General features: G+C 40.6%; 1 long non-coding RNA gene and 1 other non-coding gene across 6 annotated transcripts in view; both read left to right on the top strand.

Annotated features, from left to right (window-relative positions):
- LOC101134595 (uncharacterized) overlaps positions 1-18,881 on the top strand; it is a 228,163-nt gene that overhangs the window by 40,899 nt on the left and 168,383 nt on the right. For 4 of the 5 annotated variants that reach the window (XR_008681281.2, XR_008681282.2, XR_008681283.2 and 1 more), the window contains one exon: positions 16,924-17,054. This is a non-coding gene — a long non-coding RNA (uncharacterized lncRNA). Of the gene's footprint in view, positions 1-134; positions 301-16,923; positions 17,055-18,881 lie in introns of those variants that run through there. The other variant, XR_010134506.1, reaches the window with a different exon arrangement.
- Positions 14,515-14,621, top strand: LOC115935559 (U6 spliceosomal RNA). Its single transcript, XR_004071167.1, has one exon. It is a non-coding gene; the product is annotated as a U6 spliceosomal RNA (small nuclear RNA).

The following is an 18,881-nucleotide window of genomic DNA, read 5'->3' as shown; positions in this document are numbered from 1 at the left end:
TCATCCCTAAACTCTTCCCCCGGTGTAATCTACTTGCGTCGGAAGTGTTAGGGTGCTATGAGACAGCGTTGTCAGCCTGCAGGCAGCCTTCCTCTCTGGCTGCGTTGTCTTTTCTCGAGTTAGCTGGAACTCTCTGCTGCCTCCCAGAGGGACGGTGAGACTTAGAGTCTGGCTGAACGTGAAGCCCTATTTGTTTGTGACTAAGACTGCTTGTCAGCAAGAACTGTCAAGAATGAGTTTTCTGACAGGCAGAAGCACTAATTAGCTTTTACCGTGACCAGTCATGAAGAAGCAGAGTAGGTAAGTAAAGGTGCCAGGGGTGAAATGAAGACCACATGGTATATATGTGCAAACAATAGTTAAAACAGAATTGTTTTTCTTTCTTTCTTTTTTTAAAAATACCTTTTTAAAAACAATGGAGATGGGTGGGGGGTGGTTGGGAGGAGGGTCTTGCTATGTTCCCCAAGCTGGTGTTGAACTCCTAGCCCTAAGCGATCCTCTCACTTCAGCCTCCCAAAGTGCTGGGATTATAGGCATGAGCCACTGCACCCAGCTGAGAAGGAATCTGTGAATTGCTTCTCATTGATTGTTACAGGAAATGATGTTGGAGACATGAATGATCTAATGACTCTTAGCTTTGTATATATTTTGTTTACCTCAATCATAGATTTGGTCTGGTTGTGAATCATGTCTAAGATGTTACTTTTGGGGTCATCATTATTACATACATGGGAGAAAAACTAGAGGGCAGAAGGAGTCTACTATTTTCATTAATAGAATAATTTGCTACAGAACTGTTTTAAGTATTAAATACACAAAAGCTGCCATTCTAGATAGCTAGCAGTAGGAGGCCACAGAGATCATGATTCTGTTGGAATCAGATTGAGTCCTGCAGATTTCCTATTGGAATTGGAAAAGAAACCAAGGGTAAGTAGTCTGGTTGAAATGCTGTAAACCCTTCTTAAAATTCAGGATCAGATAAACTAGATTAAAAATGCCATCCTGTTTTTCATAATGCAGTAACAAATGAATCTAAAATGTGCAACACCGCTTTCTTATATGCTTGTGACATTCTTAGTAAATAAAACAAGCAGAGTAGGTATACTGATGTATAACCACCACTTTTTTCCATTGCACTTCCGATTTTTAGTTCTTGAGTCTCCAGTCCAGGCCCTGATTACTTTATGTCCAGATGACTTTCATAGCCTTCTAATTGATGACGCTTTATATCTTGTACTCCTCCACTTCATTCTATGTATTGAAAGCAAGAGTTTTCATCAGAAATGGTTTCGTCACACGTGTCCTATGATAAGCAACCTTTAGTAGTCTCCTGTCAAATAGTATTTCAAGTCCAAGCCTCTCCATTCATTCATTCACTCATTCATTCTAGACATACATATCGGGTGCCTTTACCTGGGCTAAACCTTGGCTCTCAAGACAGACACTCGGGTTCGCCCCCAAGAGGTTTATATTTGCATGTGCATTTTCTCAGTGTTCTGCAGTCTCTGTTACAGCTGAGTAAACTTACCTTGTCTCCCCTAAATTTTTACCTTTGTGCCTTTAAACATAAAGCAGCGTCTGTCATTTTATAATTCTCTTCTTTCAGAACTGCCTCTGGTTATTGAAAACCTGATCTACCGCTATTACTCTATGATCTTTCAGCTTTGTGTTATTTAATTTACACCATATTAATTTCATTTATTTTTAGTTTTTCTCTATTAAAATTCTATGTGTGTGCTGTTGCTTAAGTACAAGGTGGTCTTTTATTTCTTTACATTTCCTGTTAATGCCAAATAGTGTAAGTTCTTTCTAAACAAAGGAAATATTACTTTAATGACTACAGCACATCCCATGGGTCGCTTTCCCTGTAACCTTCCAGTGCCCTCTTCTTTTCTAGCAGAACCTCCACTTTGCTTAAGAATCCACTCTTCTCTGTATACCCATATGCTCTGGGGAAGCTAGGCTCAGGCCCCAGTCACAGCCCACGGCTGTCAGGAAGGTTCTGTTCTTGCCAGTTGATAGGTTTGAGCATGAACATGTGACCCAGTTCTGTCCCTTGAGACATAAAGAGAAGCCTGGTGGAGGCTTCCAGAAAGGTTTGCCATCCTGGTGAAAAAGAGTTGGATGAGAAGTTCTGCCCACTGTGGGCCAAGCTCCAGCTGTCTTGCAGCCATGAAGGGAGCTAGCCCAAGCATCATCGCCACATGGAGGGGGGCAGAAAGACAGCTGGGGCGGGGGCCTTGCTGCATTGCTGAGCCATCCTTTGCTGGGATTTCTTGTTATGTGAAGATAGTGAGGCTTTGTCGGCTTGGGATTTTCTCTTATTTTCAGACAAAGGCGTCTGGCTAACTCTTCACCATCAGCTCTCAGTTTAGATTTCCCTGATCTCTGACAGCATCTCCTGCCATGCGTTTACCACACCACGTAGTAATAGATTATTTGCTTCTCAGAACCACAATTGACTGTAAACTCCATATGAGAGCAGGAACTTCACCTTGATCACTGTTATGAGATGTGCCTACAAACCAGCATGGTACTTGGGGACTGATAAGTTTTGAACACCTATATTTATTCATGTTATCATGAAAGTAGATGCAGAGTTTCTGGGGCAGGGACAAATTATGATTATTATAGCAGTAACCTAGGACAACAGACTTGAGTTTATAACCCCTGGAAGATTTCCACAGTCCTGGTTTCATCATCCTTCTGAAATGTAAACACATAGCTCAGGGGAGGTAAGTCCCTCACTATCTGTTCAGTCATCTTTTAAGTTTTAAGGTTGTCCTTTAACACAAGTCCTAGTAAAATTTTCCCAGCTCTAATTGTGCAGAAGTATAAAGACACTCACTTCCTCGCACTGACAGAGTAGGTGCTCAATAAACTATTTGTTGAATATTTAACAAATTTAAAGAATAAATCTAATTTAAATCTAATTTAGTGGTGTCAACTGGGTCAGGGATTGTGGGCTTTTGTGGGGGGTGGGGGGAAGCGTATGAGAATCATCTGGGGGGCATTTTAAATCAACAGTATACTTCTCACCTGCCAGTTCCGACATCTCCTATTACTGTCATATTCCTTAGGGTTTTTAGGTTTGTTTTTGTGGCCAAAAGGATGAGAACTTGGATATAGCCCACACTATGTTTGAGCCTTTCTTATGAAAGTTAGGAATGGAACCATTTGTGTTGACACCTGGTCCCAAGGCTGCTATCTCAATGTTCACATTCATTCCACCTGAGTCTTCTGTTTTGTGTTTCCTTGTACGGATTTGGTAGAATATTTATTAAAGGATGTTTCTTTTTTTAATTAATAGCTTGCCTTTTTTTCACAGAGGGTTTGAGGCAACTTTACCACACAAATACATAAAATGAAATAGCATATAAACAGAAAATCAGAACTGAGAAAAAAGGTTGCACATGTGTTGATTTTAATTCAGATTTGCTTCATGTTTTTATTGATGCCTAGTGCAAAATGACAAATAGCATCAATTATGTTAATAATTTTTAACATTTTTATTTAAGCCACATCCCTGCGTTGTAATCTATGAGACCTCTTCTGAAAAGAGTTCACACACACACACACAAACACACACACATACACACACACACACACACAGAGACACTGTCTCTCAATTTTGCTATAATGTCTGTCCCTGGTTCATCCCTCCTTCAGTGGGGGTACATGGAAACTTGTTATTAGAGAAGGTGAAACATACTCATTTCTTAGGAGGAAAAAAATATTCTTGGTATTAAGTTCTAAAAAATTTATTTCTTTAATAAAATATTCTAGACATATAGAAAAATAGACTAAGCTATCAAATACCATCAGTTTTGTAATATTTGCTTTAGATTTAAAAAAATAATAGAGACGAAATAGAGACCTCTTATTTAGCTCTTTTTGATTCTATTCTGCTCTTTTCCTCTACAGTAGAAACCACTATCCTGAGTTTAGTGTTTAACATTTCCAAACATATTTTATACTTTTACTACCTTTGTTTACATTTGCATCATTTTATATATATATATTTATTTTATTTTATTTTATTTTTTTGAGACAGGGTCTTACTCTGTCACCCGGGCTGGAGTGCAGTGGCATGATCTCGGCTCGCTGCAGTCTCCATCTCCCAGGTGCAAGCGATTCTCCTGCCTCAGCCTCCCGAGTAGATGGGATTACAGGCATGTGCCACCACATCCAGCTAATTTTTGTATTTTTAGTAGAGACAGGGTTTCGCCATGTGGCTGGTCTCGAACTCCTAATCTCAAGTGATCCTCCCGCCTCAGCCTCCAAAGTGCTGGGATTATAGGCATGAGCCACGGCACGTGGCCCTCATCGTTATGTATGTAAGACATTATTTTTTATGATTTGAAACTTTATATAAACCATGTTTCATCATAGGCCTCTGCAGCTAGTCTTTTCACCTAACATTTTTTTTTAATTGTGAAAAAAACACACATAACATGAGAGTTACCCTCTTAACAAATTATTGTGTATGGTACAGTATTAACTATAAGCATAATGTGGTACAGAAGATCTCTGGAACTTTTCATTTTGCATGACAGAGACTCTGTTCCCATTGAATAGCAACTGCCCATTTTTCCCTCCCTCCAGTCTGGCAACAGATTCTACTTTGTGTTTCTGTAAGTTTGACTACTTTAGACACTTCATCTATGTGGTTTCATGTGGTATTTGTCCTTCTTCACTTAGCGTAATATCCATCACTTAGCAACAAGGTTCATCCATGTTGTAACTTACGATGAGATTTCTGTTTTAAGGCTAATATTCCACTGTATGTATACACCATATTTGCTTTGTTTTTTCATTTAAGGTGGATTTTAGGTTGTTACTACCTTTTGGTTATTGTGATTAATGCTGCAGTGAACAAGGGGGTGATGCAAGCGTTTCTACAAGATTCTGATTTCAGTTTTTTTTGATGAATATCCAGAAGAGGGATTTCTGGTTTATATTGTAGTTCTATTTGTAATTTTTTAAGGAATCTCCATACTGTTTTCCATAGAAGCTGCACCATTTTACAGTCCCACCAATAATGCGCAAGGATTCCAGTTGCTTCAGATCCTCACCAAGACTTGTTATTTTCTGGGTTTTTTGTTTTTGTTTTTTATAATGCCCATCCTAACATATATAAGGTGACATCTTACTGTGGTTTTCATTGGCATTTGGTGACATGTACGCCTTGGCCATTTGTATATCTTTTTTTTTTTTTTTTTTTGGAGAAATACCTATTCGAGTCTTTGATCTATTTTTTCAGTGGGTTATTTGGGGTTTTTTGCCACTGTTGTAGCAGTTCCTTATATATTTTGGATATTAGCCCCTTATCAGATGCATGGTTTGCAGATATTTTCTCCCATTCCATAGGATGCCTTTTTACTCTATTGATTATTTATTCTTCTTTGATACTTGTAGCTGTCCTTATTTCTTTCATAAATATACATAATACTCATATATAAGATATTTCATTATGAGACTATATTATATGCATATTCTCCTGATTCACATTTGAATTGTTTCCAATTTTTTGCAGTTACCTGTATTCTGATATGTACCTCCTTATGTTCGTGTGCCAATTTCTCTAGTGTACATTTTCAGGAGTGGAATTACTTGGCTATAGGTATGCATATCTCATCTTTATTAGATATTACCAAATTCCTCTCCAGAGTGGTTGACTCAGTGTAACTTTCTTTCATTAGTGTGATACTTTGCCAGTCTGATGCGAAATGCTGTTTCATCGTAGTGTTAAACTGCATCGTACTGAACTTGAACATCTTATGTTTATTTTCACCCTGATTTCCTTTTTTGTTAACTAGCTATTCACAATTTTTTGCTTCATTTTTTTCAATACAGTTGTTTGTATTTATTTACTGACTTTTAGGACTTAATGTATCCTGAAAATTAATACCTTTTTGTTATGTATTTTGTTAATATCTTGTAGTCTGTGGTTTGGTTTTTCATTTTGTTTGAAGAACCTTTTGTTAGAATTTTTAAAAACTTCAACATAGTAACACATTTATCAGTCTTTTACTTTATAATTTCTACTTTTGTATGTTATTTTAAAAATCATTACCTAAAGAGCATTTTTTTCCTAAAAATTGTCAAAATTTTATTTTTACATTTAAGCCTATAGCTTGAAAATGTGTCTCTATGATGTGAGATAATGATTTTATTTTCTTATAGTTAACTTATGTCTCAGGATAACTGTTGTTCAATAGTCTGTCCTTTCCCCGCTGATTTGCAATGCTACTGCCATCATATATCAAATTTCTGAACATACGTGAGTCTTTTTCTGGGTGCTGTATTGTTTTTCATTTATCTTTACTGTTTTACTTATCATTGTTTCATATAACTTAAAGTTTTAGAGAGTGGCTGCCTGTTTTCTTCAAATTTGTCAAGACTGTTCTTGGCCCTTTTTTCTTGTGAATTTTAGGATCAGCTTACCATGGTCCATGAAAGACCCTGTAGGGATTTTGATTGTAATCATATTGTATTTCAGTTCAGTTTAGGGATATTTATTAAGTCTTCCATCCACAAATATAATGTATTTCTCAACTTACTTGGCTTTATAATGTTCTCTATAAAGCTCTTGAAGATTTTTTTGTTAGACTTAATTATTAGAAAGCTTATAGCTTTAGTTGCTGCTTTAAATGATAGGTAGCTTTTCTTATTGAAATTACAATGTGATGTTTTGGCTTATAGGAATTACATTAATTTTGTATCTTGATCTTTTAACAATACTGATGAACTTATTTTTTATTAGTTTTAATGGTTTTCCTTCATAATTCTCTATATAGATAATGATTACTTGGAGATGAAGACAGTTTTGTTACATCATTTAAATTTTTATATTTCCTTTGTCTTTTTTATTAATGTTGACTAAGTCCTCTATTATGTTATTAAGTAAAAGTGATGATTGTAGTCATCCTTCTTGCATTTCGTAGCTTTTGAAGGAAATACTCCCATTATTTAACCATTAAGTGTGATTTTCTTGTAGGGTTTTGTTTTTGTTTTTAAGTTAAGCAAGTTCTTTTCTATTCCTGATATGTGGGATTCTTTTTTTTTTTTTTTCTTTTAATCATGAAGGTTGCTAAAGAGTTAACAAAACCGACCGGGCGCGGTGGCTCATGCCTGTAATCCCAGCACTTTGGGAGGCCGAGACGGGTGGATCACGAGGTCAGAGATCGAGACTATTCTGGCTAACACAGTGAAACCTCATCTCTACTAAAAATACAAAAAATTAGCCGGGCGTGGTGGCAGGTGCCTGTAGTCCCAGCTACTCGGGAGGCTGAGGCAGGAGAATGGCGTGAACCCGGGAGACGGAGCTCGCAGTGAGCCAAGATCGCACCATTGCACTCCAGCCTGGGGGACAGAGCAAGACCCTGTCTCAAAAAAAAAGAGTTAACAAACCATTTTTCATTTTTTTAAGGACAAATCTGACCTTAGATTAACTCTCTACTCAGTTCTCCTGAACCCCTGGTAAAAGGGAAATGTTCACCATGTTACTGGGCAACATTGTTGTGGTGAAAGTGACCTCTGTTTGGTAAATATATCTGGACTGGGAGGAACTGTAAGTGAACTCTAAATTCCTGATTAGAAGCTGTAGCTTTCCCAGAAGTACTGACTTTTCAGAAATGAGTATGTCCTTTGTGGGAACCTTGGACGCTGTGACTAGCACCGTTATATGATATTTGGTTTCTGCTTGGGGCACAAAGTTTCTAAGCCGGCATGTCTGTGCACCACCCTTGTGATTTTATTTTATATTATTTTATTTTATTTGAGACAGAGTCTTGCTCTGTTGCCCAGGCTGGAGTGCGATGGTGCAGTGTTGGCTCACTGCAACCCCCACCTCGCGGGTTCAAGCGATTCTCTTCCTTTGGCCTCCTGAGTAGCTGGGATTACAGATGCCCGCCACCACACCCGGCTAATTTTTGTATTTTTAGTAGAGACAGGGTTGTACCATGTTGGCTAAGCTGACCTCAAACTCCTGACCTCAAGTGATCTACTCACCTCGGCCTCCCAGAGTGGCACCAAACCAGCATGGTACCTGGGCCCACCCTTGTGATTTTCATTTCCTTGCCCCTGAGCTGTCAGCTGGATGCCAGAGAGAATAGCCCCTGGATGGCCGTGTGGGCTCCTGTGGGGGCTCCTTCCATGAAGAGAAACACCTGAAACCGCCCTGTTGGCACGCTGTGTTTTCTTCTGTGCTTCCTGAGTAGATAGATGGCTGCTGATTGTGGCCTTGGTAACTGAGTAGCTCAGAATGAGTAATTAGAAGTCCCACGTGGGCACTGCAGTGCATCCAAACAAAATACAGAAATAAAAGTGTTTCCTGGGGTTGATCTAACTTTATAACTCTCAATTAAAATCCTCGATTTCTAATATTTATTGGAATACTCATATTTTCATTGACTATAAATATTTTAGATTGAACTTACAAGTATATATACACTATACTATCTTTTTTAATGTGTTAGATTCTATATATGTTTGCCAACCCCAAAATGGTTCCGCTGCTAAGAAAAAAAGTTTGATAACTAATGTTTTAGACCTGTACTGTCCAGTGGGTAGATATTTGCTGCTGTAATATGGCTATTAAAATGAAATACAATTAAAATTCAGTCTCTTAGTCATACCAGCCGTAATTCAAGTGCTCACTAGCCATATGTGGCTAATGGCTACTATCTTTGACAGTGTAGATATGGAGCATCTTCATCATTACAGAAGTTCTGTTGAACAGACTTTCTAGGCTTTATTTTTAAAATTTATCCACCTTATCAGCATTATGTTTTTACTATATATGCTATAAGAATCAGCATATCTTTCAGGGACATTATTGAAGACCCCAGTGTATTATGTGTAGAATGATCCACTAGAGAAATATTTCTTAGATTTGAGTACCAGGAGAAATTTATTTTCCCTGAAATTTACCCTCTAATCATGTCCAGTTTGTAACTGATCATTTTTCCCTTTTTGCTTTGTCACTAGAGTGTAGGGCCGAGTTTATGGCTCACTTTAACCATTTGGCCTACATATTTGTATGCTTTGTGTAATTTTTGAAGGCTCTGGTTTTATCTTGCTAGTCTGCTTATTTTCTTGTCTGGATTTTTGTATTAATAAAACTATAAATTTGGCATTTTAAGGGGGGTGTTAATACAGTATAATGAATGAATACCTTTAAGATTTTGATTGATACTTCAGTTAGTTGTAGGAGCCCTTTATTACTGAACCTCAGAGGTGAGAAGGGGTGAAGGAGCTAAAAGCAGTCAGTCCTTAGCTGGTCATTACAGTGTACACACATGTAATCTGGACTGCTCACCAAATGAAATCATGTCCAGAATTGGTGGGTTCTTGGTCTCACTGACTTCAAGAATGAAGTCGTGGACCCTCGTGGTGAGTGTTACAGTTCTTAAAGATGGTGTATCCAGAGTTTGTTCCTTCTGATGTTTGGACGTGTTCACAGTTTCTTCCTTCTGGTGGGTTCGTGGTCTCGCTGGCTTCAGGAGTGAAGCTGCAGACCTTGGCGGTGCGTGTTACAGCTCTTAAGGTGGTGCATCTGGAGTTGTTCATTCTTCCCATCTGGAGTTCATTTCTCCTGGTGGGTTCGTGGTCTCGCCGGCCTCAGGAGTGAAGCTGCAGTGTTACAGCTTTGCAGTGAGTGTTACAGCTCATAAAGGCAGTGCGAACACAAAGAGTGAGCAGCAGCAAGATTTATTGCAAAGAGTGAAAGAACAAAGCTTCCATTGTGGAAGGGGACCCCAGCAGATTGCCAGTGCTGGCTTGGGCAGCCTGCTTTTATTCCCTTATCTGGTCCCACCCACATCCTGCTGATTGGTCCGTTTTACGGAGAGCTGATTGGTCTGTTTTACAGAAAGCTGATTGGTCTGTTTTTACAGGGTGCTGATTGGTGCGTTTACAATCCCTGAACTAGACACAAAAGTTCTCCAAGTCCCCCTTAGATTAGCTAGACACAGAGCACTGATTGGTGCATTTACAAACCTTGAGCTAGACACAGGGTGCTGATTGGTGCATTTACAAACTTTGAGTTAGACACAGAGTGCTGATTGGTGTATTTACAATCCCTTAGCTAGACATAAAGGTTCTCCAAGTCCCCAACAGATTAGCTAGACACAGAGCACTGATTGGTGCATTTACAAACCTTGAGCTAGACACAGCGTGCTGATTGGTGTATTTATAATCCTTTAGCTAGACATAAAGGTTCTCCAAGTCCCACTAGATTAGCTAGATACCAAGTGCTGATTGGTGTATTTACAATCCGTTAGCTAGCCATAAAGGTTCTCCAAGTCCCCACTAGACTCAGGAGCCCAGCTGGCTTCACTTAGTGGATCCCGCACTGGGGACGCAGGCGGAGCTGCCCTCTAGTCCTGTGCTGTGTGCCCACACTTCTCAGCCCTTGGGTGGTCGATGGGACCAGGCGCCGTGGAGCAGGGGGCAGCACTCATTGGAGAGGCTTGGGCCACGCAGGAGCCCACAGTGGTGGGGAGGCTTGGGCCTGGTGGGCTGCAGGTCCTGAGCCCTGCCCCGCGGGGAGGCCGCTGAGGCCCGGTGAGAATTTGAACGCAGCGCCGGCAGGCCAGCACTGCTGGGGGACCCGGCACACCTTCCACAGCTGCTGGCCTGGTGCTAAGCCCCTCACTGCCTGGGGCTGGCGGCGCTGGACAGCTGCTACGAGTGCGGGGCCCACCGAGACCACGCCCACCCGGAACTCATGCTGGCCCACGAGCACCGTGCACAGCCCTGGTTCCTGCCCATGCCTCTCCCTCCACACCTCCCCGCAAGCAGAGGGAGCCAGCTCCGGCCTCGGCCAGCCCAGGGAGGGGCTCCCACAGTGCAGCGGTGGGCTGAAGGGCTCCTCAAGTGTGGCCAGAGTGGGCACCAAGAGCAAGCGAGGGCTGCCAGCACGGTGTCACCTCTCAAAATGACTTAGAATGTATACCTGTCATACAACCAGTTTAGCTTGCTTTTCTAAAATGTTTTTAATTTTCAAAATAATGTTTAAAGAAGCCTTACTGAAGTTGATTGTAAAAAATTTCAAACTTTTAAGTGTTGCTAGGGAAATTGAACCAAAAACATATCTGATTATTTTACTCAAACTAGTGAACAGGGTTTAAATAAAGAGGGTGGAGGCTGGGTGTGGTGGCTCATGTGTGTAATCCCAGCACTTTGGGAGGCCCAGGTGGGCGGATCACCTGAGGTCAGGGGTTCGAGACCAGCCTGACCAACATGGAGAAATCCTGTCTCCCCTAAAAATACAAAAAATTAACCAGGCATGGTGGCACATGCCTGTAATCCCAGCTACTCGGGAGGCTGAGGCAGGAGAATTGCTTGAACCTGGGAGGCAGAGGCTGTGGTGAGCTGAGATCGTGCCATTGCACTCCAGCCTAGGCAACAAGAGTGGAACTCTGTCTCAAAAAAAAAAAAAAAAAAAAAAAAAGTGTGGAGGACTCTTTTTTAACTTTGCTTATGAAGAGAGTTTTTTTTTTTTTTTGGGATGACAGTCTGATTCTGGGTATTCATGCCTTCTCATTGGAAAACCACCACTGTGCTTTGTTCTCTTTTTCCATTTTTTTCTTTCATAGTTAGAGATGGAGTCTCACTCTAACTGTAACTGCGGGAGGGTAGTGATGTAATCACAGCTCACAGTACCTCCGGCCTCAGCCTCCCGGTTAGCTAGGACTATAGGCACACATTACCACACCTAGCTAATTTTTTTTTTTTTTTTTTTTTTTTTTTTTTTAAAGAAACAGGGTCTCACTCTGTTGCCCGGGCTGGTCTCGAACTCCTGGGCTTAAGCAGTCCTCCTGCCTCAGCCTCTCAAAGTGCTGGGATTACAAGCACTGAGCCAGTGTACCCAGCCTTTTTTCTATTTTGTTCTTGTCTTGTATATTTTACATTTTATAGCTTTTCATGTTTCTGAAACCACGTACCACATTTAGGCCAAAAGGCAAAATAATAAAAAATAAAACCAACCTCACCTAAAAAAAAGTTTAAAGATTAAGTATTTCCATATACCAGTGTAGAACAGATTTGAACAATATATTTGATTTTATGCTCTCCAGTTGCTAAAGTGAGGAAAAGAAACAGAATTATATTGTTTTCATGTGCTGACAGCCGGAAGCATGTAAACATCTGCAGAAACCAAACGTTTCCTGGAACTAAGCTTGAGCAGAAATCTATCACGTGGACCTTTGTTTAAAGAACCTTGTGAAAAACCACAGTTATGTAAAAGATCCAGGAGCGCAGTTCATGTGGATTAGATTCTCTAGGAGGCAGAGAGTCTAAGGAGATCAAAGAAAACAACGACTTGGGAAGTGCATGTGCTGAGCACTGGAGCCAAACTAGCAGAAAGGAGTTTTAGAGGCACTGAATCCAGGGCCTCTGGGTAAAGAAAGGAGTTGAGGCCTGGTGCAGTGGCTCATACCTTTGGTCCCATTACTTTGGGAGGCTGAGGCTGGAGGATGGTTTGAGGCTGGAAGTTCAAGACCAGCCTGGGCAACAAAGCAAGACCCCTTTTCTAAAAAAAAAAAAAAAAAAATGGATGTGATGGTGTGTGCCTGTAGTCCTAGCTACTCAGGAGGCTGAGGCAGTAGGGTCAGGAGGCAGAGGCCGGAGTTGAAGGCTGCAGTGAGCTATGCAGGTACCACTGCACTCCAGTCGGGTGACAGAGCGAGACCCTGACTAAACAAAAAATAACAACAAAAAAGGAGGCAGGGGTTTAGAAAATACCATGATTGTTAACAGGACCATCAGATTTCATTTTTTCTAAAATATTAGATATTGTCAGTGTGGTTTTTATATAGGTGCTGATTCTGTTCTGTTCATCTTCAAGTAACAAATGCCTGCGGTGGAGATATCTTATTTTGATGATTAACAGGAAGCTTTTAAGCTTTGAAGAAAGCAAACAACATTTTCCATGGATCTTTAAGAGCTGGGCTAATATTTTTGCCCACACAGAACTCTAATTCATTTCAGAGTCAAGGGCAACAATAGAATACTTTTTCAAGGACCTTGCATTTGTTAATACAGGTTTTCATAATAGAAAGCAATTTAAATATTCAGAACTAATGTAACATGGAAGAAACAACTTTTTCCTGAAATATTTGAGAGACAAATATAACAAACAATTCATCTTTACTATGACAATCTCAACGGAAAGACTTCAGTGTGGTCATATTAATGCATTTTCTGTTCCCAGCAGGCAAGTAAGGCAAGGGAAGCATCAGCTCCCAGGCTATTGTAGTCATCCAGATGGAGATGAGGTAGGCTCAGATGGCAGTGGTGGGAGCAGGGAGAAGTAGTTAGAATTCAGATGTAGTTTTAAGATGGAGCCAACAGGGTTTGCTCATGAATTGGCCAGAGGATATGAGGGAAAGAGAAAACTCCATCTTGGAGGATGGAGTTACTATTTCCTGAGATGAGCAAGCCTGTAGGAGCTTCAGGCGTGGGGCACTAGGGGAACATCAGGAGTTTGGCATGGCATGATGTTAAAAGGGGAATGTCTATTAGACATCCAAGCGGAGATGTCAAGGAGGTGGCTGAAAATATGAGCCTTGAGTTCAGGGAAGAGGTTCAGGCTCTTATTTAAGGTGCTGAGACCCATTGAGATGACCAGGAGGAGAGAGTATAGACAGGAAAGTTTGAGAATTGAGAGTCCTGGGTCGCTCTGGCATTAAAAGGTGGATAATGAGAAGAAGTTAAGGAATGGCCAGTGAAGGAGGAGGAGAGTCAGTAGGTTGTGGTGTCCTGGCAACCAAGCAAAGAAAGTGCTTAGAGAGGAGAGTGATCAGCTCTGGCTGTGCCGCTGGCAGGTCCAGTAAGAGGAAGACTGAACAGTGAACATTAGATTGAGTGAAAATGGTTTCTGCTGCTTTTTTGCCCAAGTAGTCTTGAATGAATTCAGTTAACCTCTCTCTGGGGATAACAATGGTACTTACCTCATCAGGTGGTGGTGATAAACTGTTTATTTATTTAAAAAATTTTTTTTTGAGACAGGGTGTAGCTCTGTAGCCCAAGCTGGAGGGCATTGGCATGATCACAGCTCACTGCAACCTTGACCTCTTGGACTCAAGCAATCCTTCCGTCTCAGCCTCCTAAGTAGCTAGGACCATAGGCATGCACCACCACACCCAGCTAATTTTTTATTCTTTGTAGAGAAGGAGTCTTGCTATGTTACCCAGGTTAGTATCAAACTCTTGGACTCAAGCAATCCTCCTGCCTTGACCTCTCAAAGTGCTGGCATTACAGGTGTGAGCCACCATGGCCAGCCTATGAACTGTTTAAGTGGATGACCAGCCTAGGCAAGAAAGACGCCATCTCAAAAAAAAAAAAAAAGCTGAATGTTGTGCCATGTGCTTGTGGTCTCAGCAACTCAGGAGGCTGAGGTGGGAGGATCACTTGAGCCCAGGAGTTTGAGGCTGCAGTGAGTTAGATTGCCCCACTACACTCCAGCCTGGATGGCAGAGTGAGACCCTGTCTAAAAATAAATAAATGATGCTCACTTTGGCAGCACATATGCTAAAATTGAAACGATACAGAGAGGAGTAGTGTGGCCCCTGGACAAGGATGACATGCATATTTGTGAAGCATTCCATCTTTTTAAAATTCAATTTTAAAAAATTTTAAAAAGAAATAAGTAAATGGATGAGATAATTTCTTTAAAGCACCTCTCCCTGTACCTGGCTTTTGGGTATTTCACAGTTGAAGACATTGCTGGCTTTAACAATAGCAGTTTTAGGGGAGCAGTGGGGACAAAGCCCGATGGGAATGGGAAGAAAGAATTGGAGACAGTGGATGGAGTCAGCTCTTTTGAGTATTCTTATAAAACTGGATTAGAGAAATGGGGAGTTAATTCGTGGGACCCTGGGGTCAAGAGGAAAGGCTGGTAGGCAAGAAGGCCTCCCTCCCTCCCTCCCTCCCTCCCTCCCTCCCTCCCTTCCTAAATCCACAGACCTTCTATGGTGATTGGAAGCATCCTGTATAGAGGGAAAAGCTGATGATGTAGTTGGATTTAGGACCATAGATAACAATGGACCAAAATAACTAGATTGTCCTTGCCACCTGCCCCCACTTCTCAGTCTTTTATTCATTCATTTAACAAATATTGTAGGTTCACAAGGTGCCAAGGACCAAGCTCAGGTGCTGGGAACAGTGGTGGTTAAGGGACTAATCAAACAGGCACAAGCTCTACACCCTCATGAAGTTGTCACAGTCCGGTGGAGATAGGCTTTCTAAAAACACACAAATACAGATTTGGATGAGCACTTTGCAGGAAGAGTACAGAGTACTTTTGAGAGGAAGAGAGGGGGAGAGTAGCATGGTGTAACTTAGATGGGGGGCATACGAAGGTCTTTCAGATGTGAAAGATGACCATGTCTGAAAAGAAGAGCATCCCAGCAAAGGGAACAGACCTTGCAAAGGCCCTGGGGCAGGTGAGAGAGAAGCTGGTGCTTTTGGGGATTTGAGAGAAGGCCAGGGTGGCCTGAGAGGTGGGAAGGGAGCAGGTCATGCAGGGCTTTGGAAGCCTGCATATTAAAACTTATGGGATATCGTATCTAAGAGCAATGGGAAACGCTGAAAACTGTTTTAGTTGGGAAGTGACATGGTGAGATTTGCATTGGAGAAAAAAATATGACTCATGATGAAGTATGTCCTGGTGAATGGATCAGAGGGGCAAAAGTGGGGAAAAAACCCCACCAATTTAGGCAAAAAGATAATACCTATGAAAATACTTAGTCTAAAATATGTATAATTTTGGTATAGAAACAGAAGTGAGAATATCCTCTCTTTAGCAGAATTTGCTTTGCACTTAACCAGGCTTCTTACTTCCATAAAGACAGCATTTTCTTGTTAAAAATAATGTTAATTGAGAAGAATCAGCTGAAGGTGTCAGTGATTTCAGATTATTTAACATAAAATGAAAGTTTGAAAAAGATTGTGGCAACCTTGTGAAAATTAAAAATAATGAGACCTTATTAAATTTTTTTTTCTAGAAGAAAATACCAATGAATCAATATTAGGAGACAGAAGCTGTTAAGAAAACTCAGTATGGCCAGGTGCGGTGGCTCATGCCTATAATCCCAGCACTTTGGGAGGCTGAGGCTGGCAGATTGCTTGAGCTCAGGAATCTGAGACCAGCCTGGGCAACATGGTGAAACCCTGCCTCTACCAAAAATACAAAAAATTAGCCAGGTGTGGTGGCGTGCACCTGTAGTCCCAGCTACTTAATGGGCTGAGGTGGAAGGATCACTTGAGCCTGGGAGGCAAAGGCTGCAGTGAGCTGAGATCTCGTCACTGCACTCCAGCCTGGGTGACAGAGCCAGACCCTGTCTCAAAAATAATAAATAAGGGCCGGGTGCGGTGGCTCACGCCTGTAATCCCAGCACTTTGGGAAGCCGAGGCGGGTGGATCACCTGAGTTCAGGAGTTTAAGACCAGCCTGGCCAACATGGCGAAACCCCATCTCTACTAAAAATACAAAAATTAGCCTGGCGCAGTGGTGGGAGCCTGTAATCCCAGCTATTTGGGAGACTGAGGCAGGAGAATCACTTGAACGTGGGAGGCGAAGATTGCAGTGAGCTGAGACTATCCTATTGCACTCCAGCCTGGGTGACAGTGCGAGACTCCGTCTCAAAAAGAAAAAAAAAAAGGGAGCAAGTTCTAGTACTGGGTGGATATTTTATTGCACCAATTTAGGCTTCTCCCCAGAGACTTCTTAAAACAGAAAGGCAGTTGTAATACCAAGTATTGCTGTATCAGGCCACCTGCTACTCCAAGGCCATGAATTAACTTGTTCTAAGCCCTCAAGGAAAGAAAAGAGGAAACGGAGGTTTATTCCCTATCAAGACAGTCCACTCGAGAAAGTTCTGTCTTGGTTGTAACTTCAGGTTTCTTTCTTACACAGGCATTTTATTAATGCTTTTACGAGTTAGAAGAGTTGGGATAATTTGCCATCTGGAGTTTCTCTGCCTTGCTGATCTGAGCTCAGACCTGCCAATTTACCAGAGATGATTGATAACACCCTGTAACAGCTGAGTAAGTAGATTCTTCTGTTTTACTGCTTTTAAAAAAAGTTTAAAGTTTTAAAATACTATAAACTTTAATTGGGTTCTTTAAATTTTGTTTTTGAATAATAATGGCAATTATTATGATATTTTGTGAATATTTGTAAATAATGGGATTCTGGAAGAAATTAATCCCTGATGATAGAAAAGAGTTAGTGAACACTTTCTCCGTACATAACACTTTAGCATTCAAGAAACATAGGACTTAAATACATATATTAAAAATTTAGGCCAGGTGCAGTGGCTCACGCCTGTAATCCCAGCACTTTGGGAGGCTGAGGCGGGCGGATCACCTGAGGTCAGGAGTTTGAGACCAGCCTAGCCAACATGGTGAAATCCCATCTCGGCTAAAAATGCAAAAATTAGCCAGGCATGGTGGCAGGTGCCTGTAATCCCAGCTACTCCGGAGGCTGAGGCAGGAGAATCGCTTGAACCTGGGAGGCAGAGGTTGCGGTGAGCTGAGACTGTGCCACTGCACTCCAGTCTGGGCGACAGAGAGGCTTTGTCTCAAAAAAAAAAAAAAAAAAAATTTAAAAGCATTCTCCTTAGTGCTTTATTTCACTTTTACATTATAAAATGTAAAAAATATTGGTAAAACAACTGTTAATACATTTTTAAAATGCAACTGTATGTAAAAATTATCTTTTAATGCAGGATGCATTTTGGTTAATTTGAAATAAATACTGGTTTGGTGGAAATAAAATTTTAATAGTTCTTTCTATTTGAAAATAATGATTTTTCCAATACTAATATAGATAAGATGACAGAATCTGTCTGGATTTAACTTTGTCAAACAGACTAGGGAAGAATGGCTTTCATTCTTTCTAATCAAAACACCTGAATGAAGTTTAAAGTGTTTTAAGTGTTGAGTCAGTTACCTTGAAAACAAATGGTTTCTCAGAACAAGAGCTATTATTCCTCGTACTATATCCTTTGAAACTGTTTTGACAAAACTAGTAAACCATGAAGTTGTACCAGGGCCTTGTTTGGGAATCTTAAACTAAAAGCAGTGAATAAATCTACAAGATATTCGCCACTGCAGTGGGATTATTTAATTTTGGTCCAAATCTGTGTTGTCCAATATGGTAGCAACTGGCCACATGCCACATGTAGCTATTAGACGTTTGAAATATGAGTAGTACTAACGGAAATGTGCTCTGCAGAAAATACCGTATTTCAAAAAAATATTTAAAAAGACAAATACTAGGTTTTATATGACTCACATTTTGAAATGATAATATTTTGGATATATTGAGTTAAAACATGTTATTAAAATTAATATCACTTGTTTTTGTTTACTTTTTTTTTGTGACTGCTGGAAAATTTAAAATTAGTTGTAGCTTGCATTATACTTCTTTTGGATGGAACTGATCTATATCATCACATACAATCAACATTCTTAGACATCCAGTACCTAGCATTCTGTAGTTCTTGAGCTTTCTGGTCCTCCTATGGATCAATTCATATACATTTGTATTGTTTTAAGAATGTGATTCTTTGATTCATCAAATATGTATTGACTGCCTACCATGTGTCAGACAGTATTGTAGGTATTGGTGATACAGTAGTGAACAAAATGAACTAAACTCTCTGCCTTCATGGAGGTAACATTCTAGCAGGAAGATACAGACTAAGAACAAATAAAAAAGTACAATATGTAGTATATTAGAAAGCAATGAGTGCTTTGGAGAAATGTAAGGCAGGCAAGAGTAAGGGCTGAAGAGTTGACTGGTAAAGAGAATGTTTAGGGAAGGCCTCAGTGAGAAGTTGTGAAGAAGTTGATGGAAAGAGCCTGTGG

The sequence above is a fragment of the Gorilla gorilla genome, chromosome 6, assembly GCF_029281585.2.
Source record: "Gorilla gorilla gorilla isolate KB3781 chromosome 6, NHGRI_mGorGor1-v2.1_pri, whole genome shotgun sequence".
Lineage (NCBI taxonomy): Eukaryota > Metazoa > Chordata > Mammalia > Primates > Hominidae > Gorilla > Gorilla gorilla.
The sequence above is the reverse complement of the archived record's forward strand: the minus strand, read 5'-3'. Positions and strand labels throughout refer to the sequence as shown.